The sequence below is a fragment of the Botryllus schlosseri genome, chromosome 12 (assembly GCF_051294905.1).
Source record: "Botryllus schlosseri isolate E-star chromosome 12, Bs_hap1, whole genome shotgun sequence".
Classification (NCBI taxonomy): Eukaryota; Metazoa; Chordata; class Ascidiacea; order Stolidobranchia; family Styelidae; genus Botryllus; species Botryllus schlosseri.
Window position 1 is genome coordinate 6,885,166 of NC_137247.1, and position 27,272 is coordinate 6,912,437.

At 40.6% G+C, this 27,272-nt stretch overlaps 3 long non-coding RNA genes across 3 annotated transcripts in view; all 3 read left to right on the top strand.

The window, feature by feature from the left end:
* Window positions 1-27,069, top strand: part of LOC145451821 (uncharacterized) — a 176,377-nt gene extending 149,308 nt beyond the window's left edge. The window contains exons 2-4 of the long non-coding RNA XR_013919058.1: window positions 23,538-23,687; window positions 25,560-25,605; window positions 26,695-27,069. This is a non-coding gene — a long non-coding RNA (uncharacterized LOC145451821). The remainder of the gene's footprint in view (window positions 1-23,537; window positions 23,688-25,559; window positions 25,606-26,694) is intronic.
* LOC145452711 (uncharacterized) lies at window positions 7,979-11,656 on the top strand. The gene is made up of 3 exons (XR_013919483.1): window positions 7,979-8,208; window positions 10,825-10,882; window positions 11,494-11,656. It is a non-coding gene; the product is annotated as an uncharacterized LOC145452711 (long non-coding RNA).
* LOC145451829 (uncharacterized) lies at window positions 18,791-20,544 on the top strand. Its single transcript, XR_013919069.1, has 3 exons — window positions 18,791-18,982; window positions 20,032-20,083; window positions 20,279-20,544. It is a non-coding gene; the product is annotated as an uncharacterized LOC145451829 (long non-coding RNA).
* Window positions 27,070-27,272: the final 203 nt, after the last annotated feature.

The following is a 27,272-nucleotide window of genomic DNA, read 5'->3' on the forward strand; positions in this document are numbered from 1 at the left end:
AATATTACGCACGGTGAAAAAATGCCAAATGCTAATGCTAAATGCTCATGAAACTAGTTTTTCTGGATAGGGGACATGAGAAAAGTTCATGAATGCTCAAGGTGTATGATCGATAAAAAGTTCTTACAAGTGACATTGCGCGACAATTCAGGAGTATCAAGCAGGAAAGAATGAATACAGGCAACAGATGATTACAAACTGGAAAGCGCGCATCAAATCAGTATTTGTATTTTACACCCAACGCCATAGGGTTCTGGTATTGAGTAGCTCGCATCGCCAAAATTGTTTGCCGACTGTAACGGCGTTATGGACTGCTCTTCTGCGTGGCGCTATTCACGTTCGCAAATCATTACCGGAATAAATGATCATGTTCAGGAATGAATTCCAATTCGCAGGCATACACAATGACGTACTGACCAATTTCGCACCCCGATTAAAAAACTCACGAAATAACGAGTATTTGTTAGTATAATTCAGAGCACCGAGGATATGGTGTTTCTCGGCGCGCGCCCGTCCAAATCGAGGGTGCGTTTTTATCCTCCATCCCATTTCGTGAAATACATATCTATCATTAGTTTTCGAACCGAACAATTGGGCATCAAATACCAAAGTTCAACGCCTTTGTTGAACATGAACATGTGACTGCTTTGCTGTCAAATCCCCAGGAACATGGACAGTTAAAAAAGTTGGCGCCAGAGATGCAACAATTATTCACTTCGCGACGGGTTGCTGGAAAATTATATGAACAATATAAAATAATGTTATGTGCATGCCTTCGTCATATTTTGCCCTACGATTGTTGAATGTTGATACACAATGTTCTTTCCAATTATCTATAGTTGCTGACGATGACCCCCGACGAGTATAAGCCGAAAATATTCGGGCTCATTTCAGTATGAATATGAATATACTAATATTCGCCTGATTATGTTTTCATCCGGCCGGCCGGCCGGCTCCGAAGCCCTGATTGTGAGCTTGCCATTGCGAGCCCACCACAAATGTAGGGTTATAATTAGGGTTGCATTTAAAAGAAAAACCAATTTTATACAAACATGTTTAAAACAAAGGCCCTTGTTTAAAAGATGTTTTATTTTTTATTTTTTTCAAGCCACGACGTCACCAATATTGAATTGTAACGTCATATTTAACTGACATTGACATTTGCAAATGTAGGGTAAATATAGCTCCTTTGACGAAATGGACTTCCAACCCCTGTCATATACATACCAAAAATATCTTTAACCAAGACTACATCGTCATGCAGCATTTGTACGGTCGGCGGTCATTATCATCAGAACATTCATTCCGTACCAATGATCTATATATACGTACCATATTAGCACTAAGGCTGGGCACAATGATTCGAGTACTCGAATCTGAATCGTGTATTAATTTTGATGATTCGAGTCGAGTAGTAAAATACGATTTTTTCGAGTACTGAAATTATACGCTCCTCACCACTGAAAGTTGATTTATGAACAAGGAGTTTATCAACGATCAACGAGTTTATGCGAATTTCACTGTTGAAGCCTTGAAACCTTGATTGGCCGTATCGTAGCATACGAAACATGTAGTACAAAGCTACGAACGTTACTGGAAATAGCACATTTCCGAAGTCATGATCATCCCACAATATATTGTCACCAAGTGCAATGAAATCGGTATGGTCGAAAAAAATAACAACGTATCCTTAATATTAATATGATGGATAACAGGCATTATATTCTTTGTGGTCGCTTAAAAGGTACATATTTGAACTTTGACAAATAATATTATGCTATGACGTCATAATTAGCGATACTCGATTACTCGACTCGACTCGAAGCATTTTACGTGATTCAGAATCGAATCACTCAGGTACTCGATTTTGCCCAGCCCTAATTAGCAGTAGACTATATTCCCTCTAATTATTGACGAGTCTGCGCGCACTCACCAATTCACTGCGCGCGCCCTTGGACAACAGTATGTATTAACTAAAAAAAAGGTCATCACTTCGGATTTTTTGTGCCAGCTTAGATTTTCTATGCGCAGAGACCGTGTCAGCAATGCGCATTTGCGCACGTACGCAGCTTAGAGGAAACATTGGCTGTAGAACCAGCTATTTCGCGGGTTCCAATCATCCTATATCTTATATGTCGGCTATATCGGAGGGTAATCATCCGTTGTCTCATACAAAATGTTTTTACACAATAATGGCATAATTATACAACTTGAAAAAAGACATTTCTTTTGAAAAAGGCCTTTGTTTAAAACACGGTTTAAACATGTTTTAAACTACCATTTGTTTTAAATGCAACCCTAGTTATAATGATGGTAGCCAACATTGCTGGGACATTTTGATCCAAATTCCACATCGTATGTTCTCCTGACCGTTGTAGCTGAAACTTGATGCTCGATGCAAAAACTCCACATCTACCAATATTTCACAGTGGAATGCACACGACGAGTAAGAAATTTGGAATCAGATCTCCATATAGGGAATGTGAACGATCTGATACGTGACTGACAGCAACAAAACATCCAACATAACAATTAGAACAGTGAAATTTGTTGGGCGGCGATTGAAAAATAACTGCTAGCAGTAATTGCCACTTATCGGACTTATCTCGTTACTCTGATCAGTTGATGACCTTCGCTATTGCACGGATGTGGATTGTTAACGCTATTTCGTGATACGATCTTTGAAATCATTCGTTGTTGTCATTCCTTTGGTATTTATTTTGTATAGTTGAATTAAGAAAACAAGAAGATCTTATCGCTTTCAACGATGCATCACGAATAAAACTTTACACCACAATTGATGAACTGACTCAGATATAGCCTAGACTGCAAACCAACCTGTTATGGCTCGAAAAGCAAAGACGTGATCCGCCATATAGAGAGTATACTCTGACATCCCCATGACCCGCCAGAAACATCGAGTCATACAGTCGAGTCCATGCCTTTGCATATCATTCCACGCATCATCTCACTTACAGTTTATCTCTGTAGGAAATACAAAAACATCGCACGCTTTGCTGATTGTACAATACAAATCGCAGTATTAGTCAATTCAGATAGCTTCGTGACGGTTTATGAAATCGACCAGTGTTTATAGTTTAATAGTTTAAATTCTATAAATATATAGTCTAATCAGATATTATAATTTAGAAATTGGTAATCCTGGAAACTTTAATAGTGGCACCCAAGTACATCGAGTACAATGCATGGGGAGATAGCGCAGTGGTACGTTGTACCGCTGCAATATCAATAGATTTTGGATCCCAGTCCGATCGAGCTCGACTCCCTAATCCAGTCCGCGCCATCCGATCCGCGTAAGTGGTGTTTTATAAAAAGTCCGGAAAGATAGGTGGCCATGCTTTAAATTGGCGTCACTGGAATCATAATAAGTTATATCGGTCTGGTGTAGGCTACAATGACCACAAATGATGAAACACCACGAACGTTAAAAACAATGTGTAGGTTACCCTCAGTGCAAGATTTGGCAATGTGATTATTAAAAAAAGAAAAGAAGGGCAATCTATTTTCGTTACTTTATTGCTCGGCCCGAGGTTCTGATAGTGATGACTATAGCAAAAGGGTCAACACCTTTTGCGAGACCTCAACATCCCGACCCAATTACCCGTGTGATGACATTTTAATTACTTGCTCTTATATGTGGATGAGTTGGCGTTCCATCGCCATTTATAGTGGGGCCCCGGTTTGATTCTTGGCTACAGCGCGTTCCGAAGCATCGGAGGTTTATCTTTGATTCTTCTTCCATACGTCACTGAGCTACAAAATCAGACTTACAACAAGATACAGAGATACACTCGATCAAGGACGATTTCAAGCAAGAGAATGAAAAGAGCGAAGAAGCCTAAAAGGAGAGAGATCAAGATCGAACACCGTTACATCGGGCGTTAGGCTGAAGGGATGCCAGATTGAGAGACCGTACGCGCTTGTTTCGACATTCACCTGCATGTTCATCACATTGCATAATAGAACCGCCGACTATGCCATACAACGAATTTGGGATCCTTAATTTTGATTTACGTCGTCCTTGTTTGTCACATTCTCTATAGCAGTGGTCGGGAACCTATGGCTCGCGAGCCATATATGGCTCTTTTGGGTGTAAGATATGGCTCTTTGGGGAATTTTCAATTTTGCACCTAATTTATCAATATTGCAGCAACTTGTTAGTAAATTTTCATGGCGGCGAGAATAATTATTCCCGTGGCAGCATGAACATGTCTTTGAGAGGTCATGCCAGTGGGGTATCCAGGGTTACGTGCAGGTACGCCCTCTTTCAAAATCCCCAAATTTAAGTTGCTGTCGCACCGGCGACTAACACCACTTGCAAATTCGATCTACCCACCATCGCGCCCTGCTATGAAATCGTGGATTGCACGATAACTTGATAGAAGAAAGAGAATAGCAGACGCGGCGACACTTGTAAGACAATGCAGTTTTCAATTACACATTGTCTTCCTGATTTATGCCGAGAAATAAAATGCCTTGGAAGTGACATTGACAATTACACATTCAAATTAAGAACAACGCTATCCATTTTCTTGGTTGGTCAGTAGCTTTCTAGCGCCGCCTTCAAAATGTAGGTGTGTAAAGCAAGGTTACGTTACGGGTTATACGCCATATATTCTAGAAAACGATTAATACTTGGATTTTCAGAATCCGCGCGACAATTAGCCTACATATGACTAATATCATTGATTATAAATTCTAAGCTATTTACGATGAGTTGCGCTGTGGCAGGCGAGGCTTGGCCCGTCTGGGCCTCATTTGAGCCTTACGTCTCCTTTCGCGCTTTATTGTAATAAATTAGAAAATTCCGTGATTTTGGGAATAAAAATGTTTAAGAGGTAGTCATTCATAAACATCGATAGAAGATAACAATACCCATTGAAGACTTCACAATTTCCCTTCACTCATCGCTGACGATATCTGAGGCTCTGCCTCATTTGCCTCCCCTAACCCACGTCGCTGACGTATCACACTGTGGGTATGTACTGCTGTAGTGGCCATGTTTGGCTCCACCTACCCATGTGTGCAGAAAAGTATGGCGCACACTACGAATCCCATATATTAGGGCTACCAATACGCCACGGATGTTCAATTGTGACGTAGCAGTTGATTGACATGTATGGCTCTTTCGTAGTTACAATTGGAAATATTGGGCCAATATGGCTCTTTGTTCGAAAAAGGTTCCCGACCACTGCTCTATAGTGACACCCCTGAACAGTCCAATTGTCACACGAGTGTGCGCCGGCACACAGGCTGAGTTGAGAACCACTGTTTAATCACTTAATCCCTTATGGATTAAGAAGCCTAACACAGTATCGCCATCAATGGTGTATACGCAAATGGCCTCTACTCTACACGACATTGATGCACTGACTCAGATACACTGCACAAGAACTCATTTTGGCTCAATAAGGTCGACGTCAAAAAGCAGAATACATGACCAGCCATTTCAAAAAATATGTTTCGTCACACTCGTGACCGCTAACCAGCAAGAAACTTCGAGTTCCATACGTCGAACCCATACTTTTACGTGCACCAGTTTATTTATTTGAATGAGAGATCCACACGTTTGGCTGTTATCACAATCCTATTCGCAATATTAGTCAATGCAGATAGTTGCACATATGTTCATGAAATTGAAAGGGACCAGTATATAGTCTCAGCTCATCACATTGTTCACATTCGCAGTCTTTCAATCTTATCCGCAGGTTGTTTCCCCGTGATCTATTCGACAGTATAGTCGCCCCGCGAATCAGAGCCAAAAGGATGGATATATTACTGGTTCGCCATGTCAGGCACATTCCTCGTCAAAATATATGATATAGGGATCATCAGCTACAGGAGTGTAGATTGAAGCATGGTGCAAAAAAGCTAATAGTGTTACCCTACCGCATTGCCCTGATACCCCTGCGATCCAGCGACTCGCCCTACCCGTTAAGTGCATTGCAATATTTGAAATACTGAAATCTTGTATTAAATTCAAATATGTTCTGAACATCTCGTGTGGCGCATAAAGATGGAAATTAACTTGGGCAATATTGAGCGGCTGACGGTTGATTCGAGACCGATGGGAATTTTAACCGTAAAATATAGTTACGGGAATTGAATCCTATCACTTGTCATTCGACCTCCGTACCTATGTTTTATTCAAGGTTTCCATATTTCCATACAGTTAGATTGCTAATCTCCAAAGTACTCCTATGTAAGGTGATATCAGCTTTCGACGTATCGACTTTGGACTGACCTTCATCCGCTTTAGAAAATACCGCGAACAAACTCTCTTCGTGATAAATCAGACTATACCCGATTCAGAAACTTGGCTGATGCGTTGCGTTATATTCTTTCCAATCTTTGTCATAGCTACTGAAACACCGGCCACATCCGGAAGCTTTGAGTAAATCTACGAAGTCATGTCACCTTGCAAAACCAGCAATTTCACTGTGTAGGCCAGGGGCGGGCAACTTCTCCAGTCGGCGAGCCGGATATAGGAAAATCAAGTAGTTGGCGGGCCAGATTGCCTAATCGATACATTATTCGCCCATTTATCCACATATACAAGGAATAAATCGTATTTAATGAATGGATTTTAACGACAGCAATGTCACTTCAAAGCCATTTCTCGCCGATAATGACGAAGATATAATGTGGATTTGAGAACAGCATTGTCATACAGGCGCCGCCATGTCTGCTTCTCTCTGATCATAGTGTCCTATATGGTGTGGACACATACAAGTCTCACGGTTCAATGAAATTGGTCTACGTCACACTTTCCCTTTGGTCAAAGGCAATTTGACGGTCGTTTTTGACCGACTCGCCAAGCATTAAATTGGATAAAACGGGTATCAATCGAAAGCTACCGCGGTGCTGGCTGCGAAAATATAAATTCTATTCTGCTCGTGGTCCTGGAACCCTCCCCCACCAAATCAGCCTCGAATGTTGCATTGTAACGGAGTTTGGTATTTTGGCGCAGCCATGCCGTCTGAGGAGCTCAGGAGCAAGCGCGCACGAGAGTAAGAGTGTTAATGCTCAATCGGGCTCGCAACAATGGCCAATACGCTTGTGGTTTACTCTGCTCCTCACCTGCTCCCAGACGGCATGGTTGCGTCACAATACCAAACTCCGTTACAATGCAACATTCGAAGCTGAATTTGGGGGGGGGGTCCAGGACCACGAGCAGAATAGAATATATATTTTCGCAATCAGCACCGCGGTAGCTTTCGATTGATATCCGTTTTAATGCTCGGCAAGCCGGCCAAAAATTACCGTCAAATTGATTTTGACCAAAGGGAAAGTGTGACGTAGACCAATTTCACTGAGCCGTGAGATTTGCTTGTGTGCACACCATATAGGACACTATGATGTGATCAATCAACACACGGTGTGATCCCAAATTAATATTTCAAGGCGTTCGATAAGCCCAGTACGCCAAATTTACCAAGATATCAATTCATTATGGCTGAGTAGGTGATGAGATAGCGTCGTTGTTCATCTGGGTGACCTATATTTTATCTCGATATTGAATTCATGCGGACCGCGTCATCTACGAAATTTGAAAAGTGGCCCGCGACCCGTTTTGGGTTGGCGACCCCTGGCATAAGCGGTGTCTTACAAAAGCCTATACAAGTGTGCCGTGATACAAGTCGGCGGTTACGGAATCAAAAATTAAAAATATCGGTCTGGTGTAAATGACCATTGTAGTCTACAAACACCATGATTACCACAAACGATATTAGGGTTGAGTACATCGTAAATGCCGATAATGCAAGTCTTCTCGCTTCGACGAACTTCCGCGCAAGCTTCACTAGCACTCTGCGCATACATGTACAAAATAACCTACAGTCACTAAAATGTGACGTAATAATCAAGAATAGCGGGGTATCTCGGCAGACTGTAGCCGCGGGTCACATTATCATATAAGAAGGAAAACTGTCCTCGGGCCGGACAAAATCCCTTCGCGGGCCGTATGTTGCCCGCCCCTGGTGTAGGCGAACTGGTTCCTCAATATTTGCTTTCATTTACCAGAATACTTGATACCAACTTCTTGTAAGAAATGTACCGCTGCATCATCGTATTGCTTTGCGTCAGCCTGTTATTGGCGAATGTTGAATCGAGATGGCGATGTCGCATGATACGCAGAAAAAGTCCTTATAAATCTCGATTTCGGAGTCCCCTGCCGAGATGGTCGCGGTAGGTTCGCTGTCCGAGATGTTAACTATAGTTTTCTTACGTATTCATGCAATTTATTAGGGTTACCATATTTTGAGATCCGGAACAGAGGACACTTTATACCATCTATAATAATAATAATCAAATCGGACGATATAATATGTAAATTTTTACTAGAAATACTGTTGTACTGACTAAAAAAAAATAAGAAAAGGTCATTTTTCAAAATCGACTCCCCGGTAAACCCGCTCTATCGTCAGTTTTTTGTCATCCTTACTCCTTACTGTCGCTGTCGCTGTCGTCGGAATCCGGTTTTAGTGTTTTAGTTTTTAGTTGTGCCCGTGCAATCGCCTGCCTGTCAAAGCTAAAGAGGTGGACGGATTGCCAAAAAGAAGGAAATTTGGGTGTCATCGGAGGACATTTTCGACTTCTTGAAAATGGAGGACAATTCCTCCCGAAGGAGGACATATGGTAACCCAATTATACATAATGTAAACAAAAATCGCGTAGCATCCAGATTTACAACTTGGCGTGGGCTTGGAATCAGGCTTGTGGGACAAACAAATACCTCTTTACACCATAAACCCATTGTACCATGTATCCATGCCATTTGAATATCGTGATTACGCCAGACATTTCCAATCTTTTTATGGTGGTGACGCAAATTTCGATTTGACAATGTTCCGAGACCCACCACTAAATTTGGTATGCTGTTGCCTAAAAAAGTCAGCACTTTTGCCCACATCTATCCACAGCTTATGTGGAAAGCTGGCGACTATGTGCGCAGCAGTAGCAATTATGATACCACGCTGTAGAAGGAAATTCTCATTTATTCAAATCATGCACAAGGCAGCATCAGTGAGATGGCTGTTGTTGCATCTTGGCCACCAATCTGTTTCTGTCTATGTGTGGCGCTGCTGCTTACAGAGCACACCTTAGATTGGGCTCCTTTTATTAGTTTATTCATGGCCCTAATTGTTCTTCATTTCATTTATTTAAAGCATTGTTTAAATCCAGCCGCGTAAGCTGTCCAGCTACAAGTTGGCGTATCAGGAATCATATTAGGATAATAAATATTAAAGGAAAGCGACCCCCATGGGCCGCGAACCCTGTTTTATGTGTACCACACCTAAAAAGGCCAACAACGTGGTTGCGTAAACATAATTCTCACCACCCTATAGGCTACACATGGTTCCATTTGTATGGTTGTATATTGCTCATAACCAACGTTGTAAGGGTTGGATTACGTACCAAAAAGATCAGCTAAATTGATTGGTAGGCCTACCCCTTGCCATATGTATGGTGAAAATCCACCAATATGCACCCCCTTGATATAAAACAGTGGTTTTCAAACTTTTTTCGACACGCATCCCTTGAAGACAGGGAAAAATTTCGCGCTTACTTATCGTCATATAAAAAATAAGTAAAAAGAGCAACCAAAATGGTTGCAATCCCAACGCAGTGTTTGGTAGCATGGAAGGTGTTATGGCTGTTGAGATACTTCTCAAATATGGAATTCGGATTATACGCAGAGCGCTAAATTATGAGCTGGAGGTAAATCGCGCCTAGTGCGAAATAAAGTTCAGGTGAGTATTTTGTAAGACATATTAATGTGCCATGGTAGCATGTAGCACATAGATATTTTAGCGATTGTAGTGCCTATTCCCTTTTATTACCCCACTTGATCTTAGCTGAAAAGTACCTGACCATAAGCTAATTCAAATATACCAATGGCACAGCTTAACACATTCATCAAAATCGGTCACGATCTAGCATCAGTGTATGGACAGTACGACGCAATTTCGGCATGTAAAACCGAAATATAATTATGATTATTGCCATTGTTAAAACTTGGAACTCATTCCGAGTTCACGAAACATTCTCTCAGGCGGCTTCGCGCCTCCCCTGAGATGCTTTCACGCCCCCAAGCGCCCCTAGTTTGAGAACCACTGATTTAAAGTGTACTGATATGAGTAACGCATAAATGGTCGATATGCGAAATAAACTACCTGATCGAGTGCCTGCAGTGATATCTATTCAATTCGGAGTGTCTGAATGAAACGTATCCGGAACTCAAATATCGGTCCGCACCAGAGAATTCGATTTGAACAAAGCCCACTTAGAATGGTGTTTCAGAATAATAGTGACTCAACTAGATTGCAATAAAACTTTCTAAATTGGTATGGTTCCATTCGATGCCTGACTTAACTATGACGGATATTGTCAAATTAAAAGTTTCAAAGTTTTTTTTTGATTGAATCAAAACGGCGCGAGCGGTATGAAACAAAAACTATTATGTATTTAGCCCTGATAAATAGGTCTATAGCTAAGGGATTGCTCTTTTTGTGGGACTGTATTGATGAACCTGTGTTTGCGAAGTCTATCATGGTAGCACGCCATAGCAAACAGCAATTCTAGGGACTAAATATACCAAACTCGAGCATGATCATACACATTAACGAAGCTCGCTGAGTTTATCGAACGCCTGCCCGATCGTAGGATCAGATAAGATGTTGTTATGGTACTTTCAAAATATATTATACCTAATGACGGAAGCAGGTACTGAATGGAATTATAACTCAATCTTGGTTTCATCAAAATATTGAGGAGTTATATATTTGCGCTTTTGTTTAACAGTAACCTGATGTCTGGTAATGATGAGGAATGGATTGCAACCCGGGAGCTGTCGGAACAGGTATGGCAGGAGCGAATTCCAGAACTAAGTAGATGGCTGTGATTTCACCTAATATGAATAAAGCAATGAGATTATATACAAGGTCAAAAGAGAAAATTATAGTACTTCGGTCAAATATATTCCGGCATGGTCTTATCGCTTCGGCCCTGATCCTAGTCTCCAATTATTGCGCAACCCGCAGTGCACTCAATAAGCAAGTATATAAACCGAATAAAAATATATTGATACCGGCCGAGCCTTGGTTTGATGTTTATTCCTATTAAGTTAGATATCACATGTTAGGAAATGGGTCAGGTAGAAAACAAGTTGTATGAATCCATGGCAATATAAGCTTTTGACTTTATATCCGATAACCGTCGTTGAAGATTGCTTGATAATTTCGCCCAAAATATTCATTATTTACACTTGCAGGCGCAATCGAGTTGGAATGAGCATCGGCGAAGTAGCGCGTCTTGTTATGATACAGTAACGGCTTTATGGAAAACTTGATGTAGCCTTCAGTGATAGTAGGCAAACATCCGGATTAGCCGTATCATGTAGTGAGACCCCAATCATGGGGTATACTACACTGTGCACATGTCATAATTGCTACTTTAAATTTTGTGTTCCAGGGTATCGAGACGGATGATGATACTTTTCTGCTAAACTAATGAAGCCAGTATACCTACATCGACACACCTGAATACAGATTCCAGCAACCAACTAAAATTTTTGCATTATTTTTTTGTGTACCAATTCAACGAATAATAATAAACCTCCTTTACTTTCGTTTAATAGGAGTGATTTCAACTTTAAGACGTACTGGAATACACAAGTTATTAACAGTACTAACAGGCCTATGTAAGGCAGGGTTTTAACCAGGGCTTTGGAGCAGTCGTAAATTTGCATTGCTCCAGCTCCGGCGCTTTTTTCTGTCATACATTAGCTCCGGCTACTGCTCCGGAGCCGCATTATTACCACTGCTCCGGCTCCAGCTTAGGATCCGGCTCTGAAAACTATCGACGGTGTCTGTCTACATAAGCGGTGGGCAACCCGCGTCCTGCGGGCCATATGTGGTACGCGACAATAGGTTTTGAGATGCCCGCGAGCTAATTTCCCAATATATTATCGATATTCTGTTATATTATCGTAATTGAAATGCTCAGACTGTGAACTTGCAAGGCCAACCAAAAATATGATTAGTCTGGCTGCGACACTTGGGATGTTGATGACTAAAATATCAGTTCCGACGCATTGGCAGATCCAGGGTCCAGTCACATTTTTAGTAAATCGTCGTACATTACAACAAACTAAAAAAGTATTAAGATTTTTCGTCACGCTTCGCGTGTTTAATTGTCACACGATTTCTTGCTTTGTAGCCTACCCCCATCTAAAAATGGAAAAACGCCTGAATTAGCCGATTGAGTCTAACTATATTAGCAATTACGAGAGAAAGGCTTTTCGCGTTTGCGTTCGCAGAAATATCGTCGACGATGAAATGTAGGCATATAATGATTGTCGTATATTAGCGGAAATCTTCGATATCGATATGTCCAGATGCCGAATAGTCCTGTCCTTGCAAACTGAGCCTAGCGGGCGGTATACCCCAGTCGACCCGCAATATACCCAAGTAATAATGATATTAATTTTGGAAATTTTACGCGCCTGGCGCGGCTAGTAGGCAGCGCACTCGTTCGTCAATTTCATGTGGCCCTTTAGCTGAAAAGGTTGGCCACCCCTGGTCTATATAGATTACAGATCTACCCATAGGTTAGTTATCTATAGTAATCTAGAGTCTGTCAGCCTTCGGTAACATCGGATGCAGCAACGAAGACATAGTTGCCACCGTGCCGGATTGTGACGTCATAATGAATACTTGTCAATTGTCGATAACATCATAGTTGCGCTAGATCGCACTTTACTCCATGCCATTGCTGTGTACAGCATTAAAATTCTGATGCGGCGTTTTGAAACTGGCACTGTACTCGTTAACATTAAGCCATGCAGCTGAATTCAATCTTTAAATGTGCGATTATTATCCAACCGTAACGGAAGCAGACATGGGGTGATTACTTCACGAATGTAATCGATTGCGATTACGATTATTTGTGAATCTCGCGATTACGATTACGATTACAGCAAAATCAGGAAGTAGTCGATTACGATTACGATGACATTTCCAAAAGAATCACGATTACTCACGATTACATTTGTTTTGTTTCTTAGAACTAATTTCAGAAGAGATATTGGAAGACAATATAAGGCTTGCGATGAAAAGGTCTAATGAGATAACAACTTTCTTTATATATCCTACGTCATTTGCTTGTTACGTCATAATGTACCCATTGCCCAACTCTATGCAGGACTATTCGTCGCACCCAACGATTCGCATTCTTGCCAGGTCCGTAACTGCCACACCCCAAACTCCCCAATAGGACCGGGAGCGAGCGCTAAGGGGACTCAAAAGTATTTCGTAAATCAACATAAATTATCACTGAGTATTTTCAAGAGAGTTTATTAACTTGAAAATTTTCTTCGAGCTTCGGGATTTAATGTCTCTAAACAGCTTGATTTTGAAATGCATACCTATCCCCCTCAAGATAAAAGCATGCATAATTTATAGGAATAGGCATTTCGGTGGTGGTTATTACCCCGCCACGACACACCAGAAGACGTATGCAATTCCGGCCAACATGCAACTCCACAAAGTGTGCTACTAAAGAATGACCTTGGCCAAAACTTTGGGTATGTGTCAATTGTCAGTTGCCGCGCTCTGTGGGCGTGACGAATAGTCCGGTCCTTCCAATCTGAGCCCCATTAGTGCGAATGCCAACCGAGGCACTCCAGAGGAATGAAGGCATGACAATTTGTGTGTGCGTGTCACGAAAGTTTTTCTTTTAGTCTGCTACGTTTGGGCGACTACAGTATCTTTTGATAAAAAACGTAAGGTCACGAATTAACAACATACAATAAAGTAATTATAACAACATACCAGATGCTATAATTAGGAATTACGTGCCCCCAGCTCTACCAGTAAATCTGAATGAATAGCAATATAATTCAATTACCAATATTATTGAGGAAATTCAGTCATCAACATGAAAACTGACCATCCTACGGAGCCCCAATACCCAGGGTTGTAATGACTCGAGTCGTGATTTTTTGGTGACTAGACTTGACTCGAGTAATTTTTTCAAATGCGTAAATTGACTCGACTCGAGCCAATTTTTGTATTGACTCGACTTGTACTCGAGTCATTTTGCATGACTCGAACCAAGTCACATAACTCGAGACTAGAACGGCCAAGACAGACATTCCATGTAACTTCGAAGAATAGTAAAGTGACCACATTATTTGTATTTCGTCTATCAGTCCTGATACTTGGAAATAGGGCCATAAACTGTGAAAAATGATGAAAAATACTATATTATGAATACGAGCCATTATATATCACGCGAGCAGAGATAAAAAAAGTGGGTTGATTTGCATTGATCTGAAAACTGATCTGGAACATAACGACTTGGACTCGTACTCGAGTCAAACACTATGACTCAGACTCGACCCTATACTAACTGACTTGGACTCGGACGTGACTCGGGGGTCAATTGAAAATGACTCGACTTGACTCGAATCAAAACTATCAAAGTGAGATTGACTTGTGGCTCGAAACATCTTGATTTGGTTACAACCCTACCATTACCAACGTTTGGAGTGGAGGACGAATTACTGTTTTGGTCCTGATTGTACCTACAACCCACGCTAACATGGTGTATAAGCGGATGGCTATATGGCGACATGTATAAATGTAGAGTGAAGAATTGTGAAATAAAGGTTGGTGCCAGTTTCAAGTAGAATCATATGAGAATAAGATAAAGTGAACTTAAAATTCTACCTTCCACTTAATACAGATACTGCAAGCTGTCGTTACGAGAAACGGCAAAGAACGGCTCGGTTATGATATATATCAGCAGCTGTTGATTTAAACCAGGGGTCGCCAACTCAAAATAGGTCGCGGGCCACTTTTCCAAATTCCTGGAGGCCGCGGGCCGCATGACATCAATATCGATATAAAAGTAGGCAACGCAGTTCAACAACCACGTCTGATAACTCTACGTTATTACAACGCTGTGCTTTCTAACATAGGCGACGGTTATAGTCACCACAAAAGAACTAATATTTTATTGAACAAACACAAATACAACAAAAGGTATCATGATCATCAATGTCATTATATTTTGGACTATGAGCTGTACACGATACCTGACAATGACAACACTCTTTAGCCGCTAAAACAGGGGTGGCCAACATTTTTGTAATTCACGGCCGCATTTCGCGTACTCATGTAGCCTGCGCCCGCATACCGGTGGTTAGTCGTGATAAACTAGCTGGGGCCAAATACCCACGTTATCATGTCCATGTCCATTGCCGGTACACTCCGAACTAATCTATATGCACATATCGGCTTACTATGCGCACCAAATCGTTAGTAGTTATGTTGTAAAGAGCCACAGAGAACCAATCTGTAGTCGCGCGAAGCGCGAAAAATTTTCCATGTTCATGAGTGAATTTCGTCAATAAATATTAGTATAGTTTCACATATTACTATAAAATATTTATCCTTTCTCGGCCAATGTGATCAGATTCCCAGATACAGCTGATGCAGGGGGTATCTGCGAAAACTTAGGGTTGTTATTACAAGTGTCGACAGCCGCATAATTTTCCTTCTACTGCTGCAGATTGGCCACCCATGGATTGAAGAATCAATATTGGGGTTAGCTATACACGGTAGGCCTACTTGCTAGACAACTATCTCCTCGTAAAGCATGGTCATTTGGAGCGCCCGAAGTCGTTTTGCAGGCGTCTCGGTCTTGGCAGTGGTGGGCCATTGCACGTCAAGGCAATATGCCCATTCGTACCAGCAAATTCTTCATCCATGGAATGATATAACCATGCCGAAGCCGTATCAACTAGTGAGTAATAGTGATAGTGGACACATAGAATGGCTCACTTTGAAAAACAACAACATTATGTTTCAACTGAAATCAATTCTAGCGTTTCAACATGATTTACTAAGCGTTTTTCTGAGTTTTTTTCAAATCAGGTCGCGGGCCGCAAAATAGGACCTCGCGGGCCGCGTGTTGGAGACCCCTGATTTAAACCATCGTAATGTGTTTTATTAGACGAGTACAAAATTTCAAATCTTTGTCCGGTGTACGTACAAATACATACGTATTCTACATACATAGGCCTACTGCTCGCCAAGCAGCAACGGTCAAACTGCGTCTAAGCATAACCAAACATCAATACCTAAGTTACTATTTGAAACTAGGCAGACTGGTGATTATTATCTTGCTGCGAGGTAGTGGCGTCTGAAGTGTATTGATTACCTGATATACAACATGGCTTACACTGTTCTAACAATCACATAGCAATGTCCATCGAATATATATTTACTACGTGCGGATACTTCTTACGTAAGGACGAGCAAAGCTAATACTTCTGACGTAATAATGAGCGGTGGCGTTTGAAAATCAACCGTTTGTGCTATCAATAACCTGGTATAATATCTCTTCCTTGTTCACGAATGTTCGGTTATGTCATATTCATTGCACAAATAAAAAGTAATCGTTCATTCACAAAGAAATCGATTAGATATGTGAAGTAGTCGATTACGATTACGATGGATTTTTTTCGAATGTAATCGATTTCGATTACGATTACTTGAAAATACTGTAATCGTCGTAATCGATTACGATTACTAATCGCGATTACCCCATGTCTGAACGGAAGTAAGAGCAATATGGGCGCATATCACGACCTACAATTAAATAGTATATTCATATTGAAATGAACCCGAATATTTTCGGCTGACACTCGTCAGGGGTAATCGTCAGCAACTAGTAGAGAATTGGAAAGAACATTGTATATCAACAATCGTATCACAAAATACGACGTCACCAGCATGAAAGAGAGAGCGTTCAATGTACTACGCTCTCTCTTTCATGCTGGTGACGTCATATTTTGTGATACGATTGTTGATATACAATGTTCTTTCCAATTCTCTACTAGTTGCTGACGATTACCCCTGACGAGTGTCAACCGAAAATAGTCGGGTTCATTTCAATATGAATATACTATTTAATTGTATATTGAAGTTCTGTACCTCCAAGAAGCTCTTCAAATATCACGACCTGATCAATAGAAATTCGATTTGTACCAAATAGCCAATGGTTTGAAATTCGATATTGGTGGTTACCAGTCCATCCGGTGTCGATCAAGTTTATCGAAATACTATTTAATTGTATATTGAAGTTTTGTACCTCCAAGAAGCTCTTCAAATATCACGACCTGATCAATAGAAATTCGATTTGTGCCAAATAGCCAATGGTTTGAAATTCGATATTGGTGGTTACCAGTCCATCCGGTGTCGATCAAGTTTATCGAAATATAATATTTTCCCATTGAAACGAATCAAATAATCGAATTAAACACTGTGCCATGTACATTGCGCCATGTCCGTAGCGAATTAAACTACGCACCTTTACAAGTCTCAAATTGATGCATGCATGATTTTGATATCTCAAATTTTCCCGCGTTTATATGCAATGCATATTCCATATTGCATAGTTATTCCATATACATGTACCAATATGAATATTTATTTTTACGTAAAAATGCATCGCCTTTTTCTTTTTCCATATGCAAATAAAACTGCCATTCCGTGTGTTTTTACAACCCCCCATACCCCTCCCCGGAAATATCACATCCCATACCCCAACAGCCTACATTCCCACCAACACCACACCCTACCAAAACCACCCAACAGGAGATATCGCCATCCTGGAAATGAGAAAAGTAACCGAGTCACCATACACTAAAATGTACGGTAGGTAATTGGGAACATAAATATTCCAAATATCATAAATTACGATGAATGACAAATTTCTAAAAATGGACTAACCCAGAACATGGAAAATTACCGAGATATAAATATGACTGAAAATATAAGTTCAATATCGTCACGCTCCAATAATACCGCTCACAATCACCCTAAAGACTATAAGCCCAGGGATCATTTATATATAAAAAGACTGGTGCATTTTTGTCAAAAATATTCATGTTCAACCTCAGCATATGTATATTGCAGTGATCTTACTGTTTTAGTCCGACACTTAGCCCCCTAGGGCCTAGGTCAGAGGTACCAGACAGAGCTGAGGTATAGGTGAACCTGGAGTGGAGCATGGTGTAATCATGCTAATGGTTCGTTCCCGATGTACCGTGGCACTATGAATTGGTAATTGAAATGATCAACGGTGCCGCGAGATATCGAAGTGTTGCAATACTGCAACTTATCATTTCGTTGAACCCGTTATGTGTAGTGCATTATTCGAGATACTGAAATCTTATCGCATCAATGCTGCGCCAGGGTTTCGCAGAGTCAAAAAGGTTGGGAATAATGGCGTAACTTACGAAGATTACAATGACCTTGCGACAAGGGCGAAAAATTGAGCGGCTGACGATTACGTCCGATACTTATACACATTTTCGTCGTCAAGTATAAATGAGAACTTTCGTTCTGCTACTTCCCTTATCGAATTCCACATAAAATAATTCAGTATTTAAAAGGGTACAATGTTGCGATACTGTTCGATTAGGTTTCCATGAATTATGGACTTTCGACAATGTTTCCACTGTTCAGACTCTCGCCCGCAGACGACGCGAACATGAGTATATGACATTATTAGTAAATCGCATGTCACGCAAACCTTCATTGTTTGCGATAAATCACGCTAAAACAGATGCGGAAACTGGCAGTCGCGATGCATTGTATTCTTCGTCATTTGCGTAATAGCAACTGAAACACCGATGGCATCCGGAATCGGCGAGAAAAACTATAATATAATGTCGCCTCACAGAACGAATATGTTAGTTGTGTAAGCCCACTCCTTCCGATACATTTTCTTTCGTTTGCCAGAATATTTTATACTACATCTAATACGGAATGTACCGTTCCTTAATCGTGTTGCTCTGCGTTGGCCTGTTGCTGTCGAGCGTTGAATCCGGAAAATCGAGCAGGCGGAGGAGATACACTCGTCACAGGAGTTCGCCGAAATGGCTGCGGTAGGTCCGATGCGTGATAATGTTTAACGAAATGTTTTACTCTGGCTTAACATTATATACACTGTAAACAAAATTCGTGTATTTTTTTGGTTTCCACAATATCCACTATGTCAGATTCACGGGTCGTTCTGATGAGTCCATTTGCATGAGTGGCGTTAACGTGCACCCCGCCACGAAATCGCAAAAAAATTGGTAGCCTACGCATAGACAGAATAAATCGCAGCCCATGCACATGTCACACCCCTGCCTCATTTATACGGGTGTATCTGGGTCATACACACCAACCGGTTCGTGAAAAACGGTCGCGTTACTTGCCAAAAGGAGACACTGAATTGATTAGCACAGCATGTAATATGGTCAAAATCTGGGAAATCTATCTATCATCATGAATTACAGAATGCAAACTTGCTTATGATGTAATATGGCCGATATGCGAAATGCTCAAATTATGACTTAAGAGAGCATCTCCAACGACTTCCATTTAATTCGGAGTGTCTGAATAATACACACTAAAGTACAACACCTGCCCGTACCAAAGTTTGAATGGAGCAAATCAGGCTACTCAAGCACGTCTCAACTATAGCTCTAAATAATATTTCGAAAACTCATTGTCCTATCATTACGGGGAAAATTAACAAGTTGCAGGATTCAAAGAGAATTTTATAGAATAAAACCGAGTGAGCAGTGTAAAGTAAAAACTATTCGAAAGTTTAACCCTGATAAATAGTCTACACTTTCAAAACTCATAAATTTTTCTTTTTGTTAGACTGTATTGAGCTGAAAACTGCCAGTAACGCGCCATAGCAGAAAATAGGGAAGCAATCTACCAAACTAAATCTGAAGTTCACATGTTTACGCGATCGGAACTGGCTGCTTACGAGTTTATACATCATCGAACGACGGTCTGATCGATTTTGTAACATAGTACTTTGATAGAAAATTTTGCCTAATGTCGGAAACGGGTACATGGTTAAAATCGAGACGCAAGCTTGGGTGTGGCGCGTTCATCAAAACAAGTAAGAGGTTATAATGGTGCGTGTGTTTTACAGTGAAGAACCGTCTGTTGAGAAATCGGTGGAAAAGAGGGATCTGCTGGAACAGGTAATAGGCTGAAGCGAATGTAGATTCATGAAATATATGGATCTGTGAATTCACCGAAAATGACCGAAGCAATGAGTAATACGCCAGATCAATAGAGACCATTATAGTACTTGCTCCGATGAAATTGTGACGTGACCATATTACTCTGCAATCCGTCACATTGTACTACTATTACTAAGATTGTTTCTATTCCAGGGGAATGTCATGAATGAAGATATTCTTCTGCATCAAAGCGAGTAAATCCGCTATCTAACTACACATAGGAAGACCGAGGATACCATGTAGCGACACAACAAATTTCCGCATTGGTTCTTGACTGTCATCAACGTAGACCACTTACGCCATACAACAAGCTCTGTTAACTTCGTTCAGCATTGGTTTTTATTTTACACCCGCGAGACATAATCGTCTTTAGCGTTAGCTTGGAACTGGTGGAATATTATATTTTTGAAACTATAATACACGTTCCGGATATTATCTTGTGGCACATCACCACCGTGCAATGTTTCACGAGTTAAAATACGAAACAGCATTTTATAATACAAGACGAATATATGACTTCGGCTAATCTTAACAATCACGCACATATAATCAACACCAATCAAATGAGCTGCATAGAATAGCATGTGCGCTCAAGATATTTTTATTGTAATGCTATATCTTTGCATTCGTCTCAAAAATGTGAACTGTGGATATTCAATAAAAACAACAAAAAGTTACGCATTCTTTCTTGTGTTTTTATCAACCGGACCCATTCACCCTATCAATTAACATAATGTCATCGACTATTGAGCAGGTGGGATTAATTTTCAGGTTAGTGTTTCTGCGTCTGACTTTTGCCGGTAAAGATCGTGCTTCGATTCAGCGTTGGATAATATAGGCAGCCTGGTTATCATCGTATAAGGTTCATCGTAGCCGTGAAATATGATATACGTTTAATATACCCTAGTTAATCACTGTATACTTTGCAGGATATATTTACAAAGTTTGTGCATAAAGGCAACACATTGAGTCAATCAAACTGGTGCATACAACATTACAATCAGGAAGCAACTAAAAATCGGTAGATGTATCATGTCGGTAATATATTTCTATATTACCTTGATCCTGGTATTCGGTTCAGCGACGTCGATGTGCTGAGATAAAGTGCGTATAGTGCCTAATGTCAGCATTTAGTGGTAATTATTCTGGAAATTTGACAACAGCAATCACGTGATGACTTGCATTGAGTAAGACGACTTAGAGCTGTATAGGGTTAGCGATATCAGATCGCGGTGCTAATGCCAAGCAGATAGTTTATAGCCGACTGAAACATTAATTATAAACCCTATAAAGCAATCTTCCCTCTAAGCTGCGCACGTGCGCAAATGCTCAGTGCTGACACGTTATCTGCGCACAGAAAATATAAGTTGCGTTAAAAAAATCCGAAGTGATGACCTTGTTTTAGTCGTTACGCACTGTTGTCCAAGGGTCTGCGCAGTGAGTTGGTGAGTGTGCGCAGAATCATTGAAAATTAGAGGGAACACTGCTAACAAGTATTTTTAAAGTTGTTTTAGGAATATGTATGACGGATTTAATCTCATATTAACTGTAAGCTTGCTATCGGCTGTGTCAGACCAAAGACCTGATTACTGATTAGTAACCCTGATATCCGTGGCTTCCCCGCTTGGCGCTCAGCATCACCGGGGTATCAAGAAGTGGTGGTGCAAGACTCCGAAAACCTTGCAAGGCTATATCATCTGCACCTTCCTTGTCCAGCGCAGACTCGGACAAATAGAAAATTCTAGTTGTCTAATTTCACTAAATTAGAGCGAAATGCCAGTAAAATAATTTTAATATAATTTGAGAAATGTTTTTATGCTCCAAATCTAAATCTAATCTAATTTGTGAAATGTTCCTATGCTCTAATTCTGATTCTGGTCTAATTTATTGTTTTCCCGAAAATGCCTCTTTGACCGCGGCGGTTTGCAGCGAGTTAACAAGAATATGCCTCTCGCGAAGGGAATACCAATGCCAAGCCGCCATCGCCTCACATAAACGATACAGTCATAGTAGAAATTGTGACGAATAATAGGATAGCCTGCTAGAATAGTAGCTTGTAGACTGCGAAGTACATCCCAGTTTTTGAAACTTTACGTGAGTACAACGCCGTAATCTCTAACATGGGCGATGGGCATGGTTATCACAAAAGAAGTAATATTTTATAGAAGAAGTGCGAATAGGCCTACAACAAGAAATGTTCATAAACGTAATGATCATAAACGTCATTTTATTGATTGATTTTATATGTTGATCATAAACGTCATTTTATTTTGGACTATGAGCTGCGCACGATACCTGACGACGATTTCCAGCGACTATAATGAATCGATATTGGGGCTATAGCCAGACATTCTCCTAGCTGAAAGACCATTTCATACTAATGGTTGATCTTGTGGGGACATCTTATGCCGTTTCCTAAGCATCTCGGTCTTGGCATTGTCTGGGCCATCGCACGCCAATATGCTTATTGCTTAGTGATATCAGCTGACTCTCCATCGATGCAATGCTGTCGCCATCGCCGAAGCCTTTTCAGCTATAGTGGGGAATAGTGTGGATGGGCCCAGCGAATAGCTTACTTTGAAGCAACAACGATAATTTGAAACTGAAATCAATTTTAGCATTTCAAAATGCATCACTTTGCGTTCTTCCAAAATCACAATTCAGATCTCCGGCCACGATTGCGGTGACCTCTGGTATAGAACAAAACGAGCCAAGTTCGGTGTACTGTACAGACATTAACCATTCTCATGGTTAATTCTAATTCTAATCTAATTTGGTAAAAACAACGTAGCTCTAATTCTGATTGTAATCTAATACTTTGGGAAAGATGAAAATTTTCTAGTTGTCCAAGTCTGGTCCAGCGGCATATGCATATCCTGCACTCATGGTATGCATATGCACAGATCGTGTGTATGTATATCATGAGTCGGTGTATACGCCGCAAAAGCATCAAGGACAAAAATAGACTATTCGTCCTATTATAAATTAGGGTTACCATACGTCCTTTTTCAAGAGGATTTGACCTCTTTTTTGACTTTTTTGAAAGTATCCTCGGAGGACGCCCTTTTGTCCTCTTTTTTGAGATTTTGTCCTCTTTTTTGAAAATTTAGGTCAGATCTGGAGCAAATTGCGAGTGATATGCCGTAAATTAGCACAGAAGTGGCGCTCCGGCGGGTATTTCGGAGTGAAGAACGGTGGTTTTAGCTCTGATCGAAAAGTTGACATTTTTTTTTATTATTTTTTAGTCAACTGAACACAAAGTGTGAAAAATTCACCGGTTTTTGAGAATCGTTCTCCGGTTTTGCAAGTCTCAAATTTCTGAAAAAGTGTCCACTTTTTAGATTTCCAAAATATGGTAAGCCTATTATAAATGCGATACATGTAACGAAAGTATTTATAATTTTGCCCATACAGCAATAGTGATATTGAGTATGAAACACACAGCAGTTGTGGCGACATTGATTGTCGCACTGCTTTTGACCACGTCTGTGTTTTCATGGAGAAGAAGAAGGCGGCGTTCAGGAACCAGGTTTAGGAGACATATTCCCTGGACACCTCCAAGGTATTTCTCCAGCAGTGGCGAAATAGCGTATATTACTATGATCCACAGCTGCAGTACAAATGAGTTGCTTGTTCGCGTCCATCCGAGGTCCACGCCAGAATTCCTAGCCAAGTGTTGATGGTTTTGCTAGGCTCATCCCCGCCATTTGATCCACGTAAGCGGTGTTTTAAACGTCTGGAAATGGGCGGCGGTACATGTCGGCATACACGGAATCAAAATGAAAAGTATGGGCGTGGTGTAAATCTTCATTGTACTCGAGAAACACGATGTATACCAAAAGTAACAGCCATGGCATACCTAATTATTAAAGTGGCTGTATGGCAACAGGAAGCGGATGTTGGTGTTCTTCATACACGCACACGCAGCATAGTGGGCGTTCTCGTTAACAAAAGAATACGCAACTTTTACAGTGGTAACTAGGGATGCTGTGAGCGTGAGGTTCACGTTTGCGTACTGTGCGTGAACCTCGGAAATTTAGAGGTTCCCGTTCACAAACGAACCTTGGTAGATTCTGCACAGTGAACCTTTTTCATCTATTACAATTTTTACGTAATTATAGCATTGTTGGTTGACATTTAGTGCATTTCAACTGTGGGCCACTCTATGCAGGCGCTGGCAGCATAAAAAGTCTGCACTAAACGAGCATGCACCTTGACAAGTTTAAAATTTTTACCTGCTCTGTTACGAAAGGTGGCTCGAAATATCCAGCTTTCCGTTTGTGAATATTTAGTGACTCTCTGCTCTGAGCTTGACCCGCAATCACACAACATCAAGATCAAAATACGCTGCATGTAGGGAATCAGCGATTGAGGCTTAATCAATCAATCAATGAAATTGATATCGTTGTCTGATGTAAATAATCTAGCAAGCATACTGGGTCCATCTCGATTTCATAAGTTCATTGTATTATAAAAAAACAAATCCGTGCAATTGGGGTGGTGGCTACAGCGGTATAACTTATTATTGGGGTAAAATCCATTTTACACTCTGCTCAATATTAACGTAGTAACACTCAGACGCCGAATACATTGTCCGGTCTGGCCTAGACCGTTAAGGCGTAAGCTTATATTCCCTTGCAAGTCCACGCCAAAATTGTTGGTAAAGCGACAGAAGATATTGATTCTATGGGAATATGATATCATATGATTGCCCCAGTTGATACATTTGGCGACGTTTAAAAAGTCAGTATGTACTTCAGCATTGTGCCAATATGTGGCCCGAGTCGTCGCAAGGTATCGTGTACATTAATATATATCACTTCACTGAAACGTAGGGCTGGAATTAGCAATATGACGTCATGTGACGCATGAGGTTCACGTTCGCGTTCACACAGAACCTTTCAAAAAATTTCACGCTCACTCGAACCTGAATCTTTCAGAGGTTCACACCATCCCTAGTGGTAACATATGGGACCGTGAGGCTGTAGAAAATGTTGCTGATGTAGGCCTATTTATCATCTTAGAAGAGACACAAAAAGTAAGGCTCGTTTTTAAGCCTGGCCGTCAAAATTCACAATGTTCGCATACTACTAAACTAGAACGTTCGATTCGAATTTTTCCTTATAAGATGAATCATAATCAATAATTATAGATTGTAATCATTGATATTTGCCATAGCGATTTCATGATTTAACTTGTAAACACAATTTACGCGTATGGCCTCTTGAGTGTAGGTCTGGGATATCTAGATATCTCTGATATGTCTATTATGCGTGCTACCTCTCGACCAATGCGGATTTACGCCTGCAAATGTTTGCGTTTGCCGCAAACGATTCAAGTCCGTTTATGTTAGGCTCTTCTCTGGGTTCCAGCCACTGAGGGATTTAATTCATTTCCCGCCATAAACCGGGAAATAATTTTTCCACTTTTTCAGGCGATGCTTTGGGGACATGGAAATGAAATCTTCAGATGAGATACAGGTAAAGTAAAGCATCCTAGCATAATGCGTATGTCATAATCGTCGGCAACTGCATACGTACTCGGTCGCAGTCATTCCAATCGCCATCATATAGAACAGTGGTTCTAAACTGCTGATCTGCAAGCCTTGGGGGAACCCCTAACTTTCGCCTCGTTAGAAAAACTGAAATATGCCTCATTGCACTTCAAACTGCACATCTAATACATTAATGTAGATAACTGGTGCACATAATGGACTATGCAAAATGACAAAATGTCAAAAGAAGAAAACGACGAAAATATGATCTTCACACACAGTGAAAACGTTTTAGTGAATGTTTAACGTAAGTCAGAGCGACTTCTGTTCCATTTCAGAGACCAGTTCAGTAAGTTTAGAAAGTTACTTTGTACTGTACGATCGGTACGCAACAGCGTGATACGTGATACCGATTGCTGAATTACAAATGAGCGGGATTAAGATTTTGAACCCAACTTCCCCTGCGTATGGCACTGCACTGTAGCCAATGATGACCAAGACCGGCGTGTCACCAAGAATCATATGCATATGTAAATGTATATGAGTTGAATGTGTGTCTTCTCCTGAGACTGGCTCAGTGAACCTCCATGGTTCCCGGGAGCTCCGGTCATAAGAATCACTGATATAGACAGTTCTACGACAGAGAAGACCATGCTTGTTGAGAGTTGAAATACTGTTTCAGAATTGCTGAATACACAATTACACATATGCCATAACTTCAGTTGTGAAAATAACCCATATATGCATAGAAGTATATCTTCCAAATAGTGATATCGAACATGGTATAGGGGAAGTTATTCGGATTGAAAAATGCTTAACTGAATGTGACTGCATGTATGTTCAACACCAAAACCTCTACCGCAAGTACGCATGATGAATCATTTTACATATGATTCAAGCAGTATAGCCCTAGTGGGCCTGTACTTCTTTACCATCCAGCGACTTTCTGTGTTTCAGATGAATACGCGCATAATATAATGCAATTCTGCGTAGTAACTAATATTGATCGGATGATAAATATTTGTCTAATTGATCATGCTGCATAACATATATATTTATTTCACTTCGTTTTCAGAACGATGTCATTGAACCTGGAACAGAAATACTTTTGGATGTTGAAATGGGCGTGGAATATACGAATGAAGAGTAGCCCAATTCCTTTGATGCATTATACTAATGATTTACACGTGTTTTTTGACATGTCAAAATAAGTCAGAATTTTGTCAAAATTGTGGCGTTCGGTCAAAAACTGGTCAAAATTGTTTACAAAGTCCAAATGTTTTTGCCACCAGCCTTTCGTTTTATCGCAAATGTTTGCACTGTCGGTGAACTTATCATTTAACATTTTATAGCTTGCAGCCTACTTTATAAGCATACCGTTGTAGACGGTCCATTATCTGCTCATTATGAATTATAAACGGCCAAATGAAACAAACAGGTTGACATGGTGCTATGCCGAACGTATCGTAACATCTAACTGAAGCAAGACTGGGTCGGCATTGGTTCTTATATCAAGAAGAGCATAATGAAAAATTGTGATGTAGACCAGTGGTTCTCAACCTTTTTCGCCCCGAGGACCGGTAAAATTTCAAAAAATATTTGGCAGACCGGTGGACTTTCAAAAATTGAAATTAACCAAAAATGTAAAGTATG